The 21,582-nt window shown below is 43.2% G+C and overlaps 1 protein-coding gene across 6 annotated transcripts in view; it reads right to left on the bottom strand.

The window, feature by feature from the left end:
• KLF12 (Kruppel like factor 12) overlaps positions 1-21,582 on the bottom strand; it is a 252,339-nt gene that overhangs the window by 187,903 nt on the left and 42,854 nt on the right. Inside the window, exon 1 of one of the 6 annotated variants that reach the window (XM_041128673.1) lies at positions 787-831. The exons of the other annotated variants lie outside the window; for them this stretch is intronic. The gene's annotated coding sequence lies outside the window, so the exon portion shown is untranslated. Of the gene's footprint in view, positions 1-786; positions 832-21,582 lie in introns of those variants that run through there. 6 annotated transcript variants of the gene reach the window in all.

Below are 21,582 nucleotides of genomic sequence, written 5' to 3'. Positions count from 1 at the left end.
TGCCAGTGATTCTTCTGCATCATCATAGTGAGGAAAGGGATAAAGACGAACCTCTCCAACAGATCCTTCATCAAGAGACTAGGTTGCTATAGAGGTTCCACAGAAAAAGACTTAACCATACAGGTTCCATATTCCTATTTTGCCCTGCTAATAAGGATTAGCATTACCAAATGCTATCACCCACTCCCCCTCTTCTGGTTTAATACCTTTACTCAGACCAGGTTTACGCTCAGTCCAGAATCAAGCCAGCTCTACTTGCAGTACAGGCAGCAGTACTTACGCTCTTTTCTCAAAGCTGCAAGATAATCTTCATTTATATTCCAACCCATTCAAAAATAAATCAAGGATTTTCTTTATTTCCTGTTAAGAGGCTGCTGAATCCCAGAGACCATCAGAAGAACACACAATCCTTGCACTTGTACGCAGTTACAACTGAAACAGCCAGAGCTTAAGGACGAGGTCACCAGTTTCCCGAGGACACTCGGTGAAGCATTGGTTTCTGTGTGGACCGTGCATCTGATGTTCCTCGTGGTGATGGCAACCCCCCCGACCACCTGATCTAAGGGAGGGTGTCTGTACACCTAAGGCTCCATGCTACAAGTCCAAAGGAACAAGCACAACTTCACTGCAGACTTGTGCCCAAATCTGCTCTCGGTCAACCCAGCTGTAGAGAGCATCTCATGATTTGGTAACAGAGCACAGGTATCAGAGATTTAGCCTGGAAGAAAGTCTGAAACACATGAATGTCTGAAACAGATTAATTCTGCCTCAGATGGTAACTACTACCCTTATGTGGCTCAAAACTTTGTAGGGTCTCCTCATAGTTGCCTTCAGAGGGAACACCAGGACAATGGAAAAATTGGAGTGGGAAGGAAAAAATGTAACACTGTTTATATGTAGTAGCTTATACAAACCCTGGCACGTCTTCTCCTTTTATGCTGTTCAAGATGTTGTACAGCACTAACCATCATCCCACCGCGGATGAAATACCGTGCAGCTTTCCCCTTACCACAGTGTCGAGCGTGCTGTGCCAACTTTCACAGCAAAACCACTTAAAGAATAAGCAAAAACAGAATAAGCTGTGCCCATTAAACTTCTTTTAAAAGAGGGAACAAAATCATTCCCACAAGCAGCAGAGAAAGCTAAACAAGCTGTAAGTTTAAACATCACCAGAAGGTGGTTGTAAAATCGGTGTTGATGTCCCCGCGGCCGGCACAGGCAGCAAGAGCCAACACCTCGTTTCACCAAGCCCCAGCCTGGAGACGGTCACCTCCTCGGAAGAGCCCACTGAGCTACGTGTGCAAGTCCCACCTCACCGCATCATTCAGTGCAAGGTAAGTGTGATGAACTGACCCTGGCTGGATGCCAGGTGCCCACCAAAGCCATTCTATCACTCCCCCTCCTCAGCTGGACAGGGGAGAGAAAATATAAGAAAGAGCTTGTGGGTCGAGATAAGGACAGGAGAGAGATCACTCACCAATTACTGTCATGGGCAAAACAGACTCAACTTGGGGAAAATTAACTCAATTTATTACGAATCAACCAGAGTAGGGTAATGAGAAATAAAACCAAATCTTAAAACACCTTCCCTCCACACCTCCCTTCTTCCCGGGCACAACTTCACTCCCAAATTCTCTACCTCCTCCCCACCAGTGGTGCAGGGGGACGGGGAATGGGGTTTATGGTCAGTTCATCACACGTTATCTCTGACGCTCCTTCTTCCTCAGGGGCAGGACTCATCACACTCTTCCCCTGCTCCAGCGTGGGGTCCCTCCCACAGGAGACAGTCCTCCACGAACTTCTCCAACGTGGGCCCTTCCCACGGGCTGCAGTTCTTCACGAACTGCTCCAGCATGGGTCCTTTTCCACGGTGTGCAGTCCTTCAGGAGCACACTGCTCCAGTGTGGGTCCCCCACGGGGTCACAAGTCCTGCCAGAAAACCTGCTCCGTGGGCTCCTCTTTCCATGGGGCCACAGGTCCTGCCAGGAGCCTGCTCCAGCGCGGGCTTCCCACGGGGTCACAGCCTCCTTCGGGCACCCACCAGCTCCGGCGTGGGGTCCTCCCCGGGCTGCAGGTGGAGATCTGCTCCACCGTGGACCTCCCTGGGCTGCAGGGGGACAGCCTGCCTCACCATGGTCTTCACCACGGGCTGCAGGGGAATCTCTGCTCCGGCGCCTGGAGCATCTCCTCCCCCTCCTTCTTCACTGACCTTGGTGTCCGCAGAGTTGTTTCTCTTACATGTTCTCACTCCTCTCTCCGGCTGCCGAATCTGCCTGTCCCAACTTTTTTCCTTCTTAAAAATGTTATCACAGAGGCGTTACCGCTATCGCTGATGGGCTCGGTCTTGGCCGGCGGCAGGTCCGTCTTAGAGCTGGCTGGTATCGGCTCTCTCTCGAACACAGGGGAAGCTTCCAGCAGCTTCTTACAGAAGCCACCCCTGTAACCGCCCCCCCCCGCTACCAAAACCTTGCCACACAAAGCCAATACACCAAGAAAATGTTGTTCCAAGTTGTGATATGTACCGAAGAAACCCAACCATCCTCATTTCCACGTTCAGAGTTATGCTTCCAAAAAAAAGAAAGTCAACAGCTGAATGCACCCTGCCCTACAAAGCAGGTAGTTATGTTCAGCTCCTACTCTTGCCTTTGCTCAACCCACAATAAATTTCATCACTGCATACATTACAATTTAGGCCCCTTTTGCTTTCCATTAGAAACGTACTAATACAATACTTCTTAAAGAAAACAGTGTGATATCTATGCACGTGAAGGTGTGGGTACATATTCAGGCTCTAAACCAGGGGCACTGTGTGATGGCAGTTATGCTATTAATTAGTTTAAGGAGTCTATTTGGCTGGCATCCTACAAATGTGGCTGATGAGTGTGTCTATTTTAATAGGAAGGTACACCCTCTAAAATTGATCAGTTGACCACAAGTGTTTCCATTAATAATTTTTAATGTCTTTTCTCCTAGCCTGCCCTTTCTTGAGTGCAGACTAGCATTATTACTAATCATTACCCCTCAGCATATTGTAGGTAAAAAGCTCAGAAAAGGGAGAAATCCCGCATCTAAGTATACACCGTTCCCCTCAGGCACTGACCAGCTTGAAACAGCTCCACTACCAGATTCAGTAGCTACAAATCTTTTCATAATAATCTGAAATCCAGAGAAAGTCACTGAAGCATACTCATGCTTTTGATGTCTTTGGGAGGAGCGAGGAGAGTAAAATTGACCCCAGTACTGTTCCTGGAGAATTTCCACTGGAAACTCTCCATCCCAGCATTTCAAACTTCTCAATACACTCTAAAGCTCAGCTCAAGCTATGATTAACCTTAGGAAAAGGTGCATCTGTTCAGAGATCTACCTGATACATACCTGGCCATATCCCACCCACCTCCCTAGCCCTCGTCATTTCTCTCCTTTTTTTTTTTTGACAGGAGACACAATTCCTCTGGTTATTTTCCTGTCCTTGCTTAAACAGGAATATATTTGCTTCTCCCCTATCTGATAGTTCCCCCATCACTTTAACATTTGGGAGGGCAGGGGGTTGTTCAGGAGTACTTCAATGTACTATTTCATTCAGTATTCCGGGGCGGAATTAAATATGTAGTCAGATTTACAGATTAAGTGCAAAAACCAGAAGTAGCCTGATTTCCAAAGGTAATTTGTACTTTCTGGTCTCCTACTGAGATCACTGCAGCAGCCTGCAGGACTCACCATCTGCATGCAGTAAGCCAGTGCCATTTCATTCTGCAGACCAACATGGACAAACATCCCCTTAACCGTGGCTCAGCAATTATTCACATTCACAGCCCAGAAACTATAACCTGAAGAATAACTTTAGCAGATAAAGCTCTTGCCAGTTGGCGGGTTCATCTCACCTACCTACGGACACCTACACCTGCGCCAGCTGCCCTTCATGGCTCTGTAGTTAAAGGAGAGAAAGAGGCAGCACAAGGGCCTGAGTCACTGTCATTGCGGTCAGTCCAGCAACTGCTCTTGACCAAAAAATATTTTAAATAAAACGGTGCTTGGTTGCCTGCAGAGTGAAGGGTACTACAAGTTTTAAGAGCTTTGTTTTTTTTAAGCAAGTCTTGGGTTCATTTGTTCTCCTGATCAAAACCTCCAATTTTTAAGACTTTAGAAGCCGCCATTTTCAATGGAGCCAGGCAGACTTGGAAAGGCATCCCATTTTTAAAAGAGCTTGGAGAAAAAAAGAGAAAAAAAGAAAAGTAACTTGAGATGGTTAAATACTACTGTCAAGCAGGAATTGGCACCACCACCCATGCTAAGCTTCCTGCATACCAAGGTGATACAGAGAAGTTAATGCAACTACCCTGCTCATCAGTTACACATGGACACCACCATAAAAAATTATTATAAAAATCAGAAACTAAGGATGGTAAGGAAGTTGCATTGCTTGGTTTATTAAACTAGAGAGGAAAGCACGCCAAAGAAACAATCCTGTATTGCATGTAGGAAATCAAAATTCTAAAGACCAAGGATTTTCACCCTGGAGCTCCTGGAAGTTGGCCAGGCTGGCTAGTCCCATGCTCTGTGTCACCCCAGTGAAACCAATCAATCCCAAATTTATGCTCCTGCCACTCCCATTACAAGCTAGCAAGTGGATTCATTGTATTTAATTATCTTTCAGGGAAGAGGGTTCAACAAATAAATTAATAAACAGCATTAATAAATAATTTAATAACAACAGAAGACACAAATACCAGAGGAGATTACCACTGAGAAGAACCTCCCCCTCCCATATTCCAGGTGTAACAGAAAACCAACATAGACGTGACAGTATGGATGCTGTTTTGAATGAAGCATGCCTCTGGCAAGGCCCAAAGACTTCTACCCAAGACACCCAAAACTATTCCTGGCTAACCACCACGATCCGTAACCCCCAACCCGTAACAAAGCATCCTGACTCAGAAGAACATGAACGACATGAACAACCGCATTCACCACTTCCCTGAGCATCAAGATCAGCAACTCCTTGCCTATCAAAGCTTTTGTTCTTCTGTCAATTCCCTTTGATTACTTTTTTGATTTGGAGGTAACCTGACACGGTACATGACTTAAACTGCTTAACGAAGCAGTTAAACTAACTGGCAGTCGGAGAAATGCGTTAGCTGAAGATGCACCTGGGGCTATACCCATCCTCGGTTTAACGCCAGGAATACAACTACCTGGTATTTTGGAATTACGAGGAGGCTCCTAAACTACACAAACTACTGAAAAATATTCTTGTCATTCGATTAAGTAAGAGATAGCAAACGCAGCTTTTGCTGTTAAAATCATACTGATTTCAAGCGGTTGCCCCTCATCTACCGTCAGCGTCACAGAGTTCCCCCAGCCCCTTCTCCCAACTACTCCCGCCGGTTACGCCGGTTCTTCTTTCCACGTAACCCAACGCAGAAACGTTGCAGTTGTCCCGATCTCAAGCCTCAAGCGTCCTCCCACCTCTCTCAGGTTCACGATCCCTACGGCCACCCTTGAGACACAGCCACCACCAGGCCCCGCTCCCGCCGACACTCGCCCCAGGCAGGGAAACCCTCCCCCCTCAACCGCTGGATCTCCCTTTCCGCCCCCCCCGCCGGGGCCGGCTTCTGGTAGGAGAGCTGGTGCTGCCAGGAGCAGCCCCTCCAGCTCAGGCCCCTCGTCCCCTGCGCACACCCAGGCGCACGCTCCAGCCGCAAGCTTCAGCTTCTGTGATAACCAGACCACCCTGTTCGCACCCCAGGGAGCGAGCAGTCTCACGCCCCGCTGCCTGACATTCAGGGGCTTCAAAATAGGTTGTAAGTGTAATGTGAAACAAGGCGATGAAGGGTTTGTGAACGCAAAACTCCTCCGTGACTTCTCCCGCCTACCTTCATCACTGCCTCTTACCACAGATCTTGCTTCATCCTCTTCCCTGAGCTTCCTTCTTTTGCGGACCACTCATCCACCGGCACCATTCCAACAACAACCCTCTCAGTTTCACCGGGACTGGCTTTATTCCCATTAAAAAGACAAATTCTGACTCCATCCTGCTGATTAATCCACTGCTAAGGCAGGTTTCAAGGTTGGGTTTCTTTTTTTATACACAAGAATTATTTCTTCTGTATCCTAAGCTGTGCTTCTGATTATTCACTAGACACAAATATTGTCGTGATTCTATAATTCTCTGTTCTCTGTATTTTGAGCTTTCAACATTTTGAATTCACTGCTAGCAGCACAGGTGACTCGTGCTACCTACTCCAAGACACCACCAAAACAGAACCTGTCTCGCATAATGCTCTCCTATTGAAAAGGTTTTGTTACCAAAGACAAAGCAATTATAAAAGCATCACTACAGGAGCAAACTTCAGTTAATACCACCACCACACACAATCGAAGTAATGACAGCAGTCCAGAGGCAAACAGCAAATATCACTGTATGCTGCAATATTAAGATGTTCTGAGAACAATTTTATTAAAAGCAGAGGTAGACGCAATAGTCTTTGTAATAAACATAAGGAATACTGCAAGCAACTAACACTTCCACAAGTGGTAAATGTCATCATCCTAATGATAACCCCTACAGAGTTGCATCCTGTTGAGTTATCACAATTAAGCTTCTGTTAAAATGCCCATTACAAATATCTATTTTTAATTAACTGTAATTCAGACTTATAATATGAAGCAGGTTGTAGCTTGCTGATTTTTATAAGACAATGATTTAAGGATTAGAAAACAAAACAAATGTTAGTCTCTTAGGGGGAAGAAGAAAATCAAACCAATTTTAATATACATGGAAGAAAGTAATATAAGTCAATAAAAATAAAAATCATAAATTTTGGTTACACAGACCAAGTTTTATAGATAATAAAAAGTAAGCCACTGAAAATAAAACCCCCAGAAGTGTACATTTACAGTTAAAAAAAAAAAACCACAAAAATCAGTGTTACAGCCTTGAAGTTAATACCAGAAAAAATATGGAAGTGAAAACAAAGTCTACATATTGGATCAGGCTCTTCTAGATCCTTCAAGGGTTAGCTTCAAAAAAAATAATAAAATTGCATATCAAAGGGTTAAAATCCAAACTGCTCCCACCAGGGCTATATTCAGCACAGGCCTATTATCACCCCTCCCTGGCCCACTAAGTCTTGGTACCCAACTGAAGGCTTACAGCTGGGGAGGGCAAACAGGGGAAGGTTTCTTGCATTCAAGGGCCATTTTCAGCAGCTGCATCACTTCTATTCTTAGTCCCACTGATGCATTACAGTCAGATTTTGCTTTTCCAGCTGCATTTTCCAATCTAACATAGAGAGGAAGCCCACTTTTCTCATCTCTCTTTCCCTTATCAACTGACCGAGTGACAATAACACGAGATCAGTCCGGTGATTCATCTGCCCGTCCGCCTTCGCATCCCACTGCTCACAGCGGGCACGCTAAAATACAAGTGTCAAGCAGTCAGGAAATCTCGACAGGCCCCTGATCTTTAGGGTATCAAATATGGTAAGTCATCCCCTTGTATGGAAAAAATCTCACAGACTGGGGCCAGCGGTTTAAAGGGCTTTGACACACTGAGAAGGATTAGAACAAGCCAGCACCATCTCAAAATGAAAGAGCAGTGAGGTCTGGCTTCCCAACAAGCAAATTCACTAAAAAGCCACAAGCTTAACTGGAAACATCTTAACCTGCAGTATGTCAGCAAATACAAAAGTACGTTCTTTTAAACACATACCGAAAGAAATAATGTCGTATTTTTTTCCGTGTTGCCTTTCTTACCAGGGTTTGAAAAGAGCCCACGAGGAAACACTACATCAAATGAGTTCAGGAGGAGCATATTATCTAAATACAGAAGCACGTTTGTACTAATATCCAGAGATGACATTCACAAACATCTTGTTACTATCCTGCACATGCCTTCAAAACAGACAAACATCTCTAGGCTGTACCAGGGACGCAAAAGTTTCACAGAAGCTGCCCTGGAGAAGTTTCCTGAAGACCAGCGTGCCAGCGATGACGACAGCAGTGCCAGCCATGTCTTCTGAGCTTTTTCACACTTTGTACCCAGCGCTCTCAGACTAGCGTCGTTTCTGGGTTCAGGAAAGAAAAGGAGAATAAATTCTCAAGATAAGAGACCGAACAGTCATAACATGCCCTCCCCTGCTCTTGAGGAGGGCAACAAAGACAAGAAGTAGCCGCCTCGAGCTCTGTTACGGAGTCGGAGCAGCAGGTAAGGAGGACGGAGCGACACAAAGCTCCATACAGAGGATCCTAGAAGTCTCCCGGAGGCCTCGGAAAGCCAGACAGGGCCCCGCGCTGGAGAAGGCTCGCCATGGACCTCAGCAGAGGACCACTGCCCTGCTGCCTCCCGGGGCTCAGCTTCCTGCCCGAGTCACCCTCTGCCCTCCCCTCCCATCTCCCACGCTGGACCAAGACAAACCTCCTCCATAAAAGTGAGGGGCTGAACGCTCAGTTAAACTCATACTAAGCCTCAAGCAGCCGATCAACATTAGCCTGAGGTTAAGCTACGACCACCCTTGGAGACAACACCCCGCAAGACCATGGCGTTTTCTGAGCTGTTCCCAAACTGACAGAGTTTAGTGAGACGGGGTGGCACAGCCAGGAGAGCATCTGTCCTCCTCCTCCTCCTCCTCCACTCCCGCCAGGGGTGTGCCAGATCAGGATCCTCACCACCGGGCCCTCCCCTGCCTTCACAGCTTCGTTTTCTCTGTTGCCACCTGAAGAGCCATCAATGGAAAATTCACACAAATCGTAAAAACTAGGATGGAGGAAACCTCAAGAGATCATCCAGTCTCTCCCTAGCAATTCGCACCACTGTGATTACCTCAAAAATCATTACGTCTTTATTATATCCATTACAGACAAGCTTCAAGAACAGAATTGCTGGACCTGCAAAGAAAAACTGCCTGTAGCACCAAGATTCATCCTGATTCACCCTGAAGACAAAACATCTGCTTTAACTTACCACCAGGACCACAAATAGAACAAAAATAGTCAGTGTATGCGGGCTGGGAGTTTGCCAAGAGCTCTGATATTTACTTCAATTGTTCCTATAGATGTCTATAAAGTAAACATTTTTCAATGGAAAATTAGGATCAAACCCCCCACAAAATACGACTAATTCCAATAAATTCTGTGCCTTTTAAGGAGGTTTTGCAGATCAACTATCACAGATGATGTCTGCAAAATGTTTTAAAGATGAAAAGCAGTATGAATTATTATCACAAAGTTTTAGCTGTCAAGAACAAGAGGGAACGTATGAGAAATACATTTTCATTCCTCAGTATGATATGAAATAATACAGTAGTCTTTTAAATGGAAAAAAACAACCCATACACAATAGCAATCAGTCCTCCAGTTTCTTAAAAACTGATTTTGTACACAGGCTTTATGATCCATGCCCCCCCAAAACAACAACAGGAATGGCTAAAGGCAGTTCCCTCATGCAGAAGTCTGTCTTCCCCTGGCTAAATTTATTTTCTGAGAGGCAAGGCTACTGCTAACCCTAGTCAGATGAAGTTTCCAGATACTGTTGAACTCTGTAATACTGGCACATCTAGGTCATTAAAAAGGTCCTTGGAGCTGATGATCTAATTGGTTGTGATCCCTAGTGAAATACAAAAGTCAGTACTTGGTGTGTGTATATATATATATATATATATATATATATATATATATATTTATTTCAATGCATCTCAACTCAAGGTACATAAAGACATAAATGTAAATCTGTAAGTGTAAATCCATACACAGGCTATATGTCAGTAATGAACAGTAGTGAATGCCCTCAAAATAACACTATTCTCACCACTAAAATAATAATCTTTTTAGTACAGTAAAAGGACACATGGAAATGTAGACACGCTCAAGGTAACCACATGCAGAAGGTGTTATTTCTTCGTACAGACACTTCTAAATACCTCTGATCTCCTGGGATTTGGTTACATCCGATTAGTCACACCCAGAGAGTCACTGCAAATAATACCAGGATTTTTCTCTATTGCATGCACAAAACCTTGCAAACTACTTTTTTTTAATTAGAATTTGATCATATAATGTTACTGTAGTTTTAGCTATAAGGATTCTGGACATTTAGATCTACTCTAATGGGTAATGGTCAGACAGAATGCTTCGCTCCTGTACTGTGCCATAGGGATGTACTGTCTGAAAAAGATATTAATAAATCTATTATCGTAAGCATTCACCTATATGGAGCAATTATGTAACTTTTAATTATCTTCCCTTATATGTTACAGTCACATAAGAACACAATGCTGTTAAAAGCAGTAACAAACATCAATACACACTTGTGAAAGCCAAGGGCAGACTTAACAGGAATGGAAAGGAAATAGCATGAAGGGAAAAAGTAGAAAGACTCAAATGCCACTGAAAAGCAGAGAAGGGAAATGAATACATGTTTATTGCAACGCACACTACTGCATCTGCATTTTCTCTGCTTCTCAGAAATGGAAACGGAAGAGTATTAATGATAGTGAAGACCATCTAGCTTACTGCCACTATGGAAGAAATCCATCAAACCCTACAGTGTAAAACTAGGGTTATACACAGTATCTCTTCAAAAATACTAAACAACTCTGCAAAATACAGCAAATGGAAAACTATGGTTTACATTTATTTTGCTCAGTTCATTTCTCTATGTAAGTCTAGTATTTTTTAATGAGATTCTTTTCAGGGACGTAGCAGATGAGTCCAGCAACTGACTGCTATTTTGTGACTGTGCACTCCTATTCACTTTAACACAGGTGTATTTGTGAATATTTGCTTGTTTGCTCACACTCCAGTGCCCCGGCTTTGCCATTTTTAGCAATTCCTTCCTGTGTGAACGAGCTCGAGCGTCGGGTTTTCTTTCACACACCAACAGGAAGCCCTGCCACCAAAATTGCAAACAGTGTGTGGGGAGAGGTGCAAGGAAGCCGCATGACGAAGACAGAAATTTTCATATTAATTTATATTTTAAAAGAAAACCAGAAAAATAAGATAATAGATGCGAGGTCTAGAAGAGAAAGGGTTAAAATTGCTATCTAATGTAAAGTGGCAATACTGGCAAAGAAGGAGAAGTCTCAGCATATGGTGGAACAAGAGGACAGGACAAAGCATCGGTAAAAGGAAACAAAATACCATGACCTTCAGAAGCAAGGACTGCCTCCTGTAACTACCCCATGTGCAGGTTTTCTGTATGTGAAACACAGGGGAGGAAGGTCTGTGAGGAGTTATGAAAATACGAGCTGAACAAGCACCTTGCAGATGGCTGACAGAAGCAGAGTGATTGAAGTAAAACCCTTAAGACCAAGGGAACCAGAGGGTGCCGGAATGAAATCATTCTTCTGACTATACCTAAAAAAAATCTGGAAGACTTACAAGAGAGAAATACTACTACCATGAAACCCCTATGACTTACTATGTACACCAGATAAATTGTCCTTTGCCTCCAATTACTGGACTACAAAGTAGGTGGAAAACCAGCTGGACCACTAGCCTCAGAATATATTTACCAGCTACTCAAAGTCCTACTAGTAGCCAATTTCTAGGGGCTAATACTGTTAAACAGCTTCATTAAAACCAGTATGATGGGACAGAGCACACCTTCAGCGGGTTTGCAGGTAACAAAATTTGGGGAAGCGGTGAGCACACTAAAGGGCAGTGCTGCCACTCAGAGGAATCTCAGCAAGTTGGAGAAATGGTTTGGCAGCAACATCGTGAAATTCAGCAGAAGCAAATGGCAGGTCCTGCACTTGGGGAGGAATAACTCCATGCACCACTACATGGGACCGGACCAAATGAATGACCCCCAGAAATCCCCTCCAACCTACGTTAGTCTACCATTCCAAGTCTTCTCCTATGTATGTTACGTTTCTCCAACCATTAAGACTTTGGCAATATAGTTTTTTCAAAGTATAGGAAGATCCCATTCCAGTGACACAAATTTTTAAGATACAGAATTCAGGGAAAAAATCTGAACTAGGAAGCTTCACACAAGTTTTAGCATTCTTGTGACTGGAAAGAAAAAAAACTCCAAACCCTATTTTCCTGTGAAGCTGTTAAAAAATAAATGCAATTTTTCTTTAGAACCCCTAATCTTGAATATGCATACGTGTGTGTATGTAAAAATATATATTGTGTATTTATATATATTTGCTAACACATCTTGAAACCTCCAATTTGTTCATGGCATTCTGAAGAGGTAAAAAACCCAGCAGCTTCATATTTAAATACTATACCACAGAAATACAGTTCACACAGTTAATTCTCACTGTTTAGGGATATTCCAGCTTTCCCATAATACAAACTGTATTTTAAAACACAGTTCCTGTGTCACGGGTTTCCTGTTCTTCCCATGTGATGCCCACTAGCGTAACAACAGCTATAGCCATGGCTTACAGACACCAGAAAAGTGGCAATATGTTTTCAGCTGAAAAGAAAGATCTGCATTACTTGAGTGCCACATCACGTGCCATCGCTAGGCACATACTGTTAGACTACATCTATGGGACTTCAGTAGCTCAGATCAACTGCTCCGACAAAGACTTTTTAAACTTTGAAGATGTGAAAAGCAAAGCAATAATAATTCCACCAGGTTTGGGTTTTGGGTTTTTGGTTTTTTTCCCCTCTATGAACACATGGTAGGTTTATGTAAGCATGTTATAATCCATCTGAGATATTTTATATCTTCCAAAAGCAAATTTCAAGTTTCAGATTTTTATGTACAAACTAAGACTATGAATCACATGATGAAACAGAAGGAGGAACAGATTTCTGTAGTTTCCTATCATCTGTGAACGAAGCACCAGGACGCATACGTGATATTAATCACCCAGGACTCCACAGATTGCATCAGCAGAATTACATATGGAATCCACAATTATTATTATACTTTGATGCTAAACTTAGACTGTGCTCAGCACCGAGGACTCACAGGACTCGTCCAGTTCCCTTTTCCCTTCAAAATTAGTGCAACCTCAGATGATACTGTTTCCCCCTTCTAGAAAAATAAGTGTCCAGGTTGTGTCTCAGTTCCAAAATATTTAATAACGCCGCACTAAAACAGTGGTTTTCAGCAACATCTGTAATAATTTTTTTGCAATGGTGTAACTGATTTCATATAAAAGCAGAGAGAAGGAACACAAAGCAGACTGTGGAAAATTCTGCCTGCATTTCAACCGTAAATCATGAAGGTCACGCTTGGTTTCGGGTCGTGGGACATACCTATCCTTGGGAAATATCTGGAAGAGAGGGAGGGAGCTCTGCCTTGGTCTGGCTCACTACGCGCACAGCACCTCCGGGCATCTCTCCAGAGCCCCCACCGCCTTCAGCAATGGATGCTCACCAGCACGGCTCTCCACAAACTACACCATCAGGTGCCCTCAGCAAAAGCCCAAGGGCGAGCGACCATACGTTCCTCCCCGTATTGTATCCTATCAGGGATACTCAGCATTCAACATTTTTGTGAAAACAAGCAGCAGCCAAGCAACTGGAAGTAGTACCCAATGAAAAACAATAAGAGGAAAAAAAAAAAAACACCCAACAGTTCACACCAAGTATCTAGTTCTGTCCCATAACCATCCTTGGACTGTACCTGTGATTTCAAAGAGAAACACCATATTTTTTTTTAAAAGATCAGGTCACATACTAAAGAGAATACACAGCTCTGGAGGACAAAAAAAACCAACCAAATAAAAAAACACCAAGGAAAGAAAAAAAAAAAAAAGAAAAACCCCAACCACGAAAGCAAAGCATCCTCCTTCTCAAAATACAGTCATAAGACTTAGATGTTTTAACTTCTAACCCACATTCTCTAGGGGAGAGATGGAAGGAGGCAGGATAAATACATGTTGCCTAAGAAGGCTTAACAATGCAGATTCACTGTTACACGGCTGTTCATAAAATACAATGCCAGTTTCACCCTCATGGATTTTGAAGTGGGAAACACAGGGGATTTAAGTTAATTATTATACTTGCAAGTCATAAAAATATTAAGAGAAGTACGGCAAGCACACTTTTACATATTAGCTTTCACTGAAAATAAGAGAAAAAAAAGACAGATTTATGACACTTGATTATGACTACACTGTATAAATATAGCTTGAGGCAGGGAAAAAAACACATCGGTCTAGCTCAGATTTTTAATATCATAAATTTGTAGCTAATCCTTCAAGATAACATATTAGTAATGCTACAGACCTAGCGTTTCCTTTTTCTGTACACAAATATGTGACTCAACTGTGCAAGGTGCCTTGCACACCCATCTAAGTTGGGAGCATGGGTTGTTTCAGAGCCCAGCAAAGGTTTACTCACTGTCTCCAAGCATCAGGTCCCTTATTAAAATCACTGCTGTCATGCAATTTACCCCAAAATAGGTTTTGACTGTGGCAGTAACAGTTTCTAGATCTTGACATAGGCCGAGATGTATCTAATAGATAAAAGCTGTACTTTAGAATAATAACTATGGTTTAAGTTTAATTATTTATTCTGGTTCTTGCATTCCTTATTTCATACTTAAATTAATACCCTATTTCTTTTTATCAAGTTAAAAATCAAAGCACATCAAGGAGTGCAAGTCGTTCTAAGGAATAATCCAGACCCAGCACAAGCAGTCCCCAACTGTAGTCCTTTTTTTCATGCCGTACCACCTAGGAAACCCTTTGTGCACCCCAGCCACAGCTTCCTCAGCTGTAAAGCAGAACAGCAACTCTACCTGAAGACAGCCACATTTCTTGGTGGAGGGCACAGTTAATCAAAACAGACAAACCCATCTAAAAGCGTGGTGCCACCAGCTCTTTCCTCCCCCCTCCCCACTCTGGCTTCACCTCATTGACTCTTGGTTCAGGAGAGGTTCACCACCTCTGATGTTCATCTGAATACTTTGGAGAACTAAGGTCACCAAACGGGCAAAACTACAATTGACTTCTAAAAATAATTAATTTTCAGCTAGATTAATGAACTGAATCTACTTGCCCAGAGGCCAAATCAGTACTGCAGCCAGCACAGGGAAGGGAGTACAAGTGGAAGGAGAAGGGGAGATGGAGACTGCTGCTTCTGGCATAGTGAGGTGCGGGGTTTGCTAAGTCTGCCCCATCAAAACCCGTATCTGGTGGACAAATGGGACAACATGCCAACTGCTGACTGTTACTGCAGAACTGGAACGCTTTCCAGAATTTTTACATTCTTCAATAACAGCATGAATTTTGCACAGAATTTTTAAATAACATAAGACAACATTTATACTTTTGATTGGTTTATCAAGGTAGAGAGATGTCAGGAATTCATCAGCCAGAGCTGGTAGGATCATGTTCTGTGGCCCCATAACCATTTCATTTTTCCTGTAATTCTGGAATCGTCTTAGGACTCATCTACTGTTGACAGAGCTATACATTTTCTCATTAAACTTCAGTGGGATCAATCCTTAATGTAATTGCACTCCCGAAACAGTGAGCGAAACATAAAGAGAACTCTCCATAAAAAGGAGATGAAGAGTCCACAGGAGTATTTTTATTCCTCAACACTCTTTCTCTTTACATTACAGACAAGCTTCAAAAGAAAATTAAATTAACCCATGAGTGCTATTTAACTGTCAGATATGATGCCAATGGGCACTTTAACAAAGACCAGACAGTCAGAGACAGGAGGTAGGATATGCTGCGATGACTTTTCAGTACTTTGCTTCTGTACAAGTGAACATATTCCAATCTTTACCTGCATGGTGTCTCACAGCAAACAGCACAAAAGGAGTATTTAAATTATGTGTTTGTTTATAGAGGCAAAAGAAAATAAAATTACAATGAAACCTCCAAGATTTGCTTGTAGGTCCAGCAAAAGAGAGAAGCATCCTGGACCCAGCTGCTAAGCCAACGGAGCACATGCTCCTACATTCATCTAGGAATAATTCGGCATAGTCTGTACAGACGACCTTTTATTTAAGAAAACTGATCCTTCTGAGGTAATTCAAAGCTACCACTATTATTGGGCAACACCTTAACTCCAGTCATATACAGACCATTAGCTTTCTTTTCTGGTCAATCTGCCATTTCTATTATATAGCAGACGACTTTGCAGTACAGTACACTATATCTTCTCCAGTCCTGTTAACTTATTTTCTACAGGCAGCAGATAATTTATACCTGAAGTGACTTTGATTTTATTTTTGTTGAGATATCCTATGCTAAGTTTCTGCTCCGAACATGTTTTTACAGCTGAGAATTATCAGCCCTGAAGATACAGATTTCCAGTGGAAGCATGAACATATTTAACTAGAGATGGTAAAAGAAATATGGGTTTTCAGCTACTTAATATTATCAAAAACCTTTACTGTAAGAACATAAAAAGAAATGAACAGTTCAAGGTAAAACATTATCTACAATCGCTTCCATACATGTCCTATCTTTATGACTGCTGGCTGCAACCTTTTTAAGGTCCTTTTACTGATAGTGCTTATCTCAGCTTTCATTTTAAAAACTTTTTTTTTTTTTTAAACTTCTTGGAACGAAGTACCCTTCAAACTACAGATCAAACTGCTTGATTTTGACTTTGTCCCAATGATTTTTCACCACCAGCTGTTCATAATCCCAACATTCTAATACCAGAACCACAAACAAAAAGGTACCATGAAGTCCAACGTTTAGAAGGGACAGCCACTCCGTTTGCAGAAGCTGAGCGTTATTTGGTACCTACAGACCTGAAGATCAGATCCAGTACACGGCAGCATCCACACATCCCCCACTGCAGCTCCAAGCCCGCAGGCACCTGGTCCTCAAGCTCCGCCACCCAGAAGCCTGTGATGGGGACTTTGTGTGTGGGAAGAAAGAGGCACTTCACAGCAGGATCGAAGCCTTCACCCACACTTTAAGAGATGACCAGAATTAGTAAACTGCTAATGCACCAAAAAAGGCCGATGTTAAACTCAAACCCTCTGCATGAGGTACCGGATTTGCAGCTCCCGCATCCAGAGAAGAACAAACATTATTCACTTCAGAAGAGCTGGCAATGTTTCACTCTTCTTGGCTAAAACAGAGCAGCAGCAACAGGGGGTCGACACCACTCTCCACACCTGTTAGGAGTGGCAGAGAGGGCTCAGGTGCTCCTCCTGGATCAGCAGGACCCAAATCCACGCTCAGCTTCTCCCACCCAGGAACAAGAGGTTTGCTCTCCAGAAGACGGCAAGAAGCAAAAGACAGCACGACCAGTCTTGTACCAAGGGTGTTCCCACCTTCCCAGAGCTGGTTTATGCATTTGGCTACTCCCTGAAGAAAGTCACTGAAGTCCCTCATTCGGGTCCAGCCCCACGCATGCCTTGTGTGACCATCATCTGCAGGCGGCCTTGGCCTTTCTCTGCAATTACACCAGATCCTTCTCTGGAGCTCCAGAAACAGCCACTGGGGCAATCATTTCAGCAGTCTGCAAGAATACACTGATTTTCAATAGGATTTAGGCACTCCCAAACTTTCTCCCTGGAGGAAGAAGATGAACAGACCAAGCACATCAACCATGCAACGAGGAACACGGCTGCACAAGAGCAGAGGAGTCTCCTCCAAGGCAAAGAGAGGGACATGGCAAACGGCAGCAGTTACCTTTAGGGACAGGATGAACAGCAGGAGTATAATCTCCTTCTGGGAAAGGAAAAGGATGGACAAAGGAAGGAAAAAGAGCAGTGGAAAGATGAACTTGAGGAAGAGAACAGAGTACACAAAGTAAAAAATGGTGGGCAGAAGGAAGAAGAACAGAGTACGTGATGGAGAGCAGCAATAGAAAAGAAACAGTGTAAACTTCTACAGCTCTTTCAGTATGAAAATTTTAAGTACTTTAAGAAACTCCTCTGAGGGAATAATGTCTTTTTTGTTGTTGTTTGGTTGGGTACGGTGGTCTGGGGTTTTTTTCCTGCTTCTCTGTTTTTACAGAAACTGTTGGATCAGAGAGCTGAATGAGTTGACCACTGTCAGGAAGTAAAGCAAATTCAAGACAAACTATGCCTATTGATTTTAAATGTTTTCAAATCACAAGAGCATCTTGCATATGTATACTCATGAGCAAGAAACCAGAATGGAAAGAGAAACAAAAAGGTAAGTGAGCCATAAACAGAAAACATTAGACAAATGTGATTGAGACACTAGTATGAAGATGAGTCAGATATGGAAACAGCTAAAAAAATGTGTCCAAAGAAATGAGAGGATGGAAAAATTCAGAAAAATGCAAATTTCAAGCTACTTAGTTGTAATGCTTGTGCTTTCCTTACTTTTACAGTATACATATCTGGCAATGTCCTATATTTATGAGCATAATAAAAAGGTGACAGGACTGGTAGGAGTATTTTAATTATATTAGTATTTCTGGCTATTCTGAATTTTAGCAAACCTATAGCAAGACAGAATGAGGAAATAACCTCAACTGCACCCATGCTCAAGCTCTGCAGGAGCACGGGAGCCCTCCCGCCATGCAGGCTTCTGCTGTACTTGAACGATTTCTTGCAAGCACTTTCAGTTGTTGGCAACTACAGCAACCTCAGAGGAAGGAGTCAAACTCCACAGCAAGAGAGATTCGCACCATCCTAGACTTCCCTGCTTTCTCCAACCCCTACCTGACCACAGCCAAATAATACTGGGGGATTGCTTTTAAAGCCTAGGGCTAGCTTTATTTTCTCTGCTATTTACCTCTCCTAGAACTGGAGCAGCGCTCTGGGTCCAACACACTCATATTTTTTCTGCTCCCCAGCTAGCAAACATCTTGGTTTCTTCCAATCTCTTCAGCTATTTTCCCATCCAGGTGCATACATATATAATAAAAGAATCCCCTAAAAACGTTAGTCAGAGTATCCATGAAGAATTTTTTTTCCCCTCCCTGTTTCTCTCTCTTATCTTCCTGCAGTCTTAGCCAAAAAAAAGTTTCAGAACGATAACGCAACCTTTCCTCAAACCACATGGCAAGGGTTCTTCCTGCAATAACCTCCCCTCATTAGAAGCACGAGGTTCACGTCACATCAGAAGTTGCAGGGACAGAGAAGTTGCACAGCCTCAAGAAACTGCCAAGGAAGGGAAAGAAACACAAGACTGAATTGCCATTTACAACTACTCTCCACGCAGCAACACAACATGTAAACGACTCAGGGTTTAAGCACTTCTCCTCCTCCAACCACCACTGCTGAAGAAGATGCTGCCCACTGCTGCTGAAACTGCCCCAGCCAGTGGTTACCCTCCTTTCAGACCTGATACTCCCCATTAGGGAACAATAATGCTCTCAAATATGCAACACTTGAGCAGGTAGCAACCTATGACAGGGTGAGGCTGGGGTAGCAGGTTTTTGGGGTAGTAGCTGAAAGAGAACGCGTGGTAAACCCCAAAGTTTCCTTGCCTGGCTTGCACAGTCCTATCACGGAGCTCCACGAACACGGGAACATAGTAATTGGTTTGCAATCTGCACATCTCTTACCAGTTTAATTCAAAACTCCTTATGTATTAGCTTGAGAGGCATTTTCAAGAGCATCTCAGCCATTCAGACACAACCCATTGAGAGCCAGAGTCACATTTAGTTGTCTCGGTCATTTAGACGATTTGAAAATCCTACCTTTTAAATTATTTTTTGCCATCGTGGTCTATGTCCGCCTCCCCTTGATGTTACGCATCTGATCAAAGTACCCAGATGGGGACCTGAGGTGTCCAAGACTCTCCCTACACAGAGTTTACACTGGGACAGGTATCTCTGGAGATTGTCAGAGCCCACCTGAGATGTAGAAGGGCTTTTTACCTCTCCCTTGACCATAGCAGGAGCATTGTGCCAACTACACTTTACCTAAGCACAGTGTCTCCATCAGGTGTTAAATGAAATAAGCCTAGGTCACCTTCCCTTATTGTATTTCATATCCATATATACACACATATGCATATCTATGTATAACTACATATTTATCTGTACATACAGACATGCATATATAAATACGTGCGCTTAAGCATTCTTCAGCACAGCTGCTCTTGGCATGCTTGCACTCACGCAGTAAGCTGCTCTTTCAAAGAAATTAACTGATCCAAGTCAGGACAGACTCTTATTTCTCTCCCTTACCTTTACAAAACCTCTAAGCCTTTAGTGGGTGTGGGTGCCTCTCCCAACACCCTTTTGTACTGGCATAGCTGGAGTCATACACAGCAAAGAAATTAATCCAATTAAATTAAAAAAAAAAAAAACAACAAACAAAACTAGAAAAAATAGTTGATACAGATTGAAGACAGTGATAAAGATGTGTAGTTTTGCAGATCGCTCATGAACTTGGCAGTGCGTTCCTGATGATCACTTCTGTGTGCTCTCCTGAGATGCCAACAGAGCCAAGACCTAGCAAGTGCTTGTCTGCAAGTAAGCCCTCCACTTTTGCAGAGCTTTAATAAGGAAAGAGTCTTTTCATCGGTACATGGTTTTGCCTACTACCTACCAGGCTAAGTCTCCACACAAATAGATTTGCAAGATAGCACAGCTCTCACACAGTTAATGCTATTACAGACATGTCTGGCAACATGCAATCTAGCAACAGGAATCAGCCAAAAATACTGTCTCGTTTTTGTTTTTAACTGCAGTTTAAAAAACTGGCACTCTGCCCTGCCATTACAGCAGGCTGCACCAAGGGCAGATGAGAGGGTCTTCTGCATCCTATCAGGGTCTCCTCACATCCTATTTATCAGACCTCACGCAGATAGTACTGCAAAGTCAAATTCTGTATTTCTACTTAAAATATTGGTCATGTTTTTGCAGGGCACTCTCACCATCAGGTAGCCAGATGGAATCACAGTCTGTTGAAAAGAAACAAACACAGATCAATAACTACAGTCTGATTTGTGTGCTTTAAATATTGTCAAAACATGCATGAGGAAAAGGCTGGTGGACTTAACAGCAAAAGCTCGATGCGCTCCAATACTCCTGTACAGGGAACTAGCATCCACAGGAGCTAACCACAGAGGGAGAAATATCTGAAAGCCAACGAGTAAATAAATAAGGATGGGGAGCGTTCAACATTCTTTCAGCCATTTATATTTAATGATCTCTATATGACACAGTCTACAGCTCTCCAATAACAGAGCCGTGCAACATGTGAATGAGAACAGGAAAGCATGAACTCAGAGATCAACCCCAACTCCTCCGGCTTTAAATTGAAAGTAACAGTCCTTTCCCTATTGATTTTTTTTCTCCTCTTTCATTTGTGAAAAATTGATTTTTCTCGCCTGCATTTGCTGAAGTGTCCACACCTGCAGCTCACTGTTTGCTTTAATCTTTGTTCACCCATACTTCCAAGTAAGCCATGTCAAATAAGCACCTGGGAGCCCCTGTCCCACACTCACCGGTGGTCCTGCCAAGTCTCAGAAATCCTACCCCTCCCACGTTATGACCAAAAGATGAGGAGGCTGCTCCTGCCTGCCCAGAGGATGCTCAGAGGCCCCTCCAGTAGCCGGAGACCCTCAGGACAGAGCACATGTCACACGTTTTTGCAGAAGGCCATCTCAGAGCAGCACCAACACCTGCGGAAGATGCAACAGGAGCTCTCGCTCCCGCGGCAGATCCCAAGAAAGCAGCAGGTAACAACCCCAGGCTTCCCATGCC

Source organism: Aquila chrysaetos, chromosome 14, assembly GCF_900496995.4.
Source record: "Aquila chrysaetos chrysaetos chromosome 14, bAquChr1.4, whole genome shotgun sequence".
NCBI classification, from domain to species: Eukaryota; Metazoa; Chordata; class Aves; order Accipitriformes; family Accipitridae; genus Aquila; species Aquila chrysaetos.
This window is presented reverse-complemented; position numbering and strand designations above follow the sequence as displayed.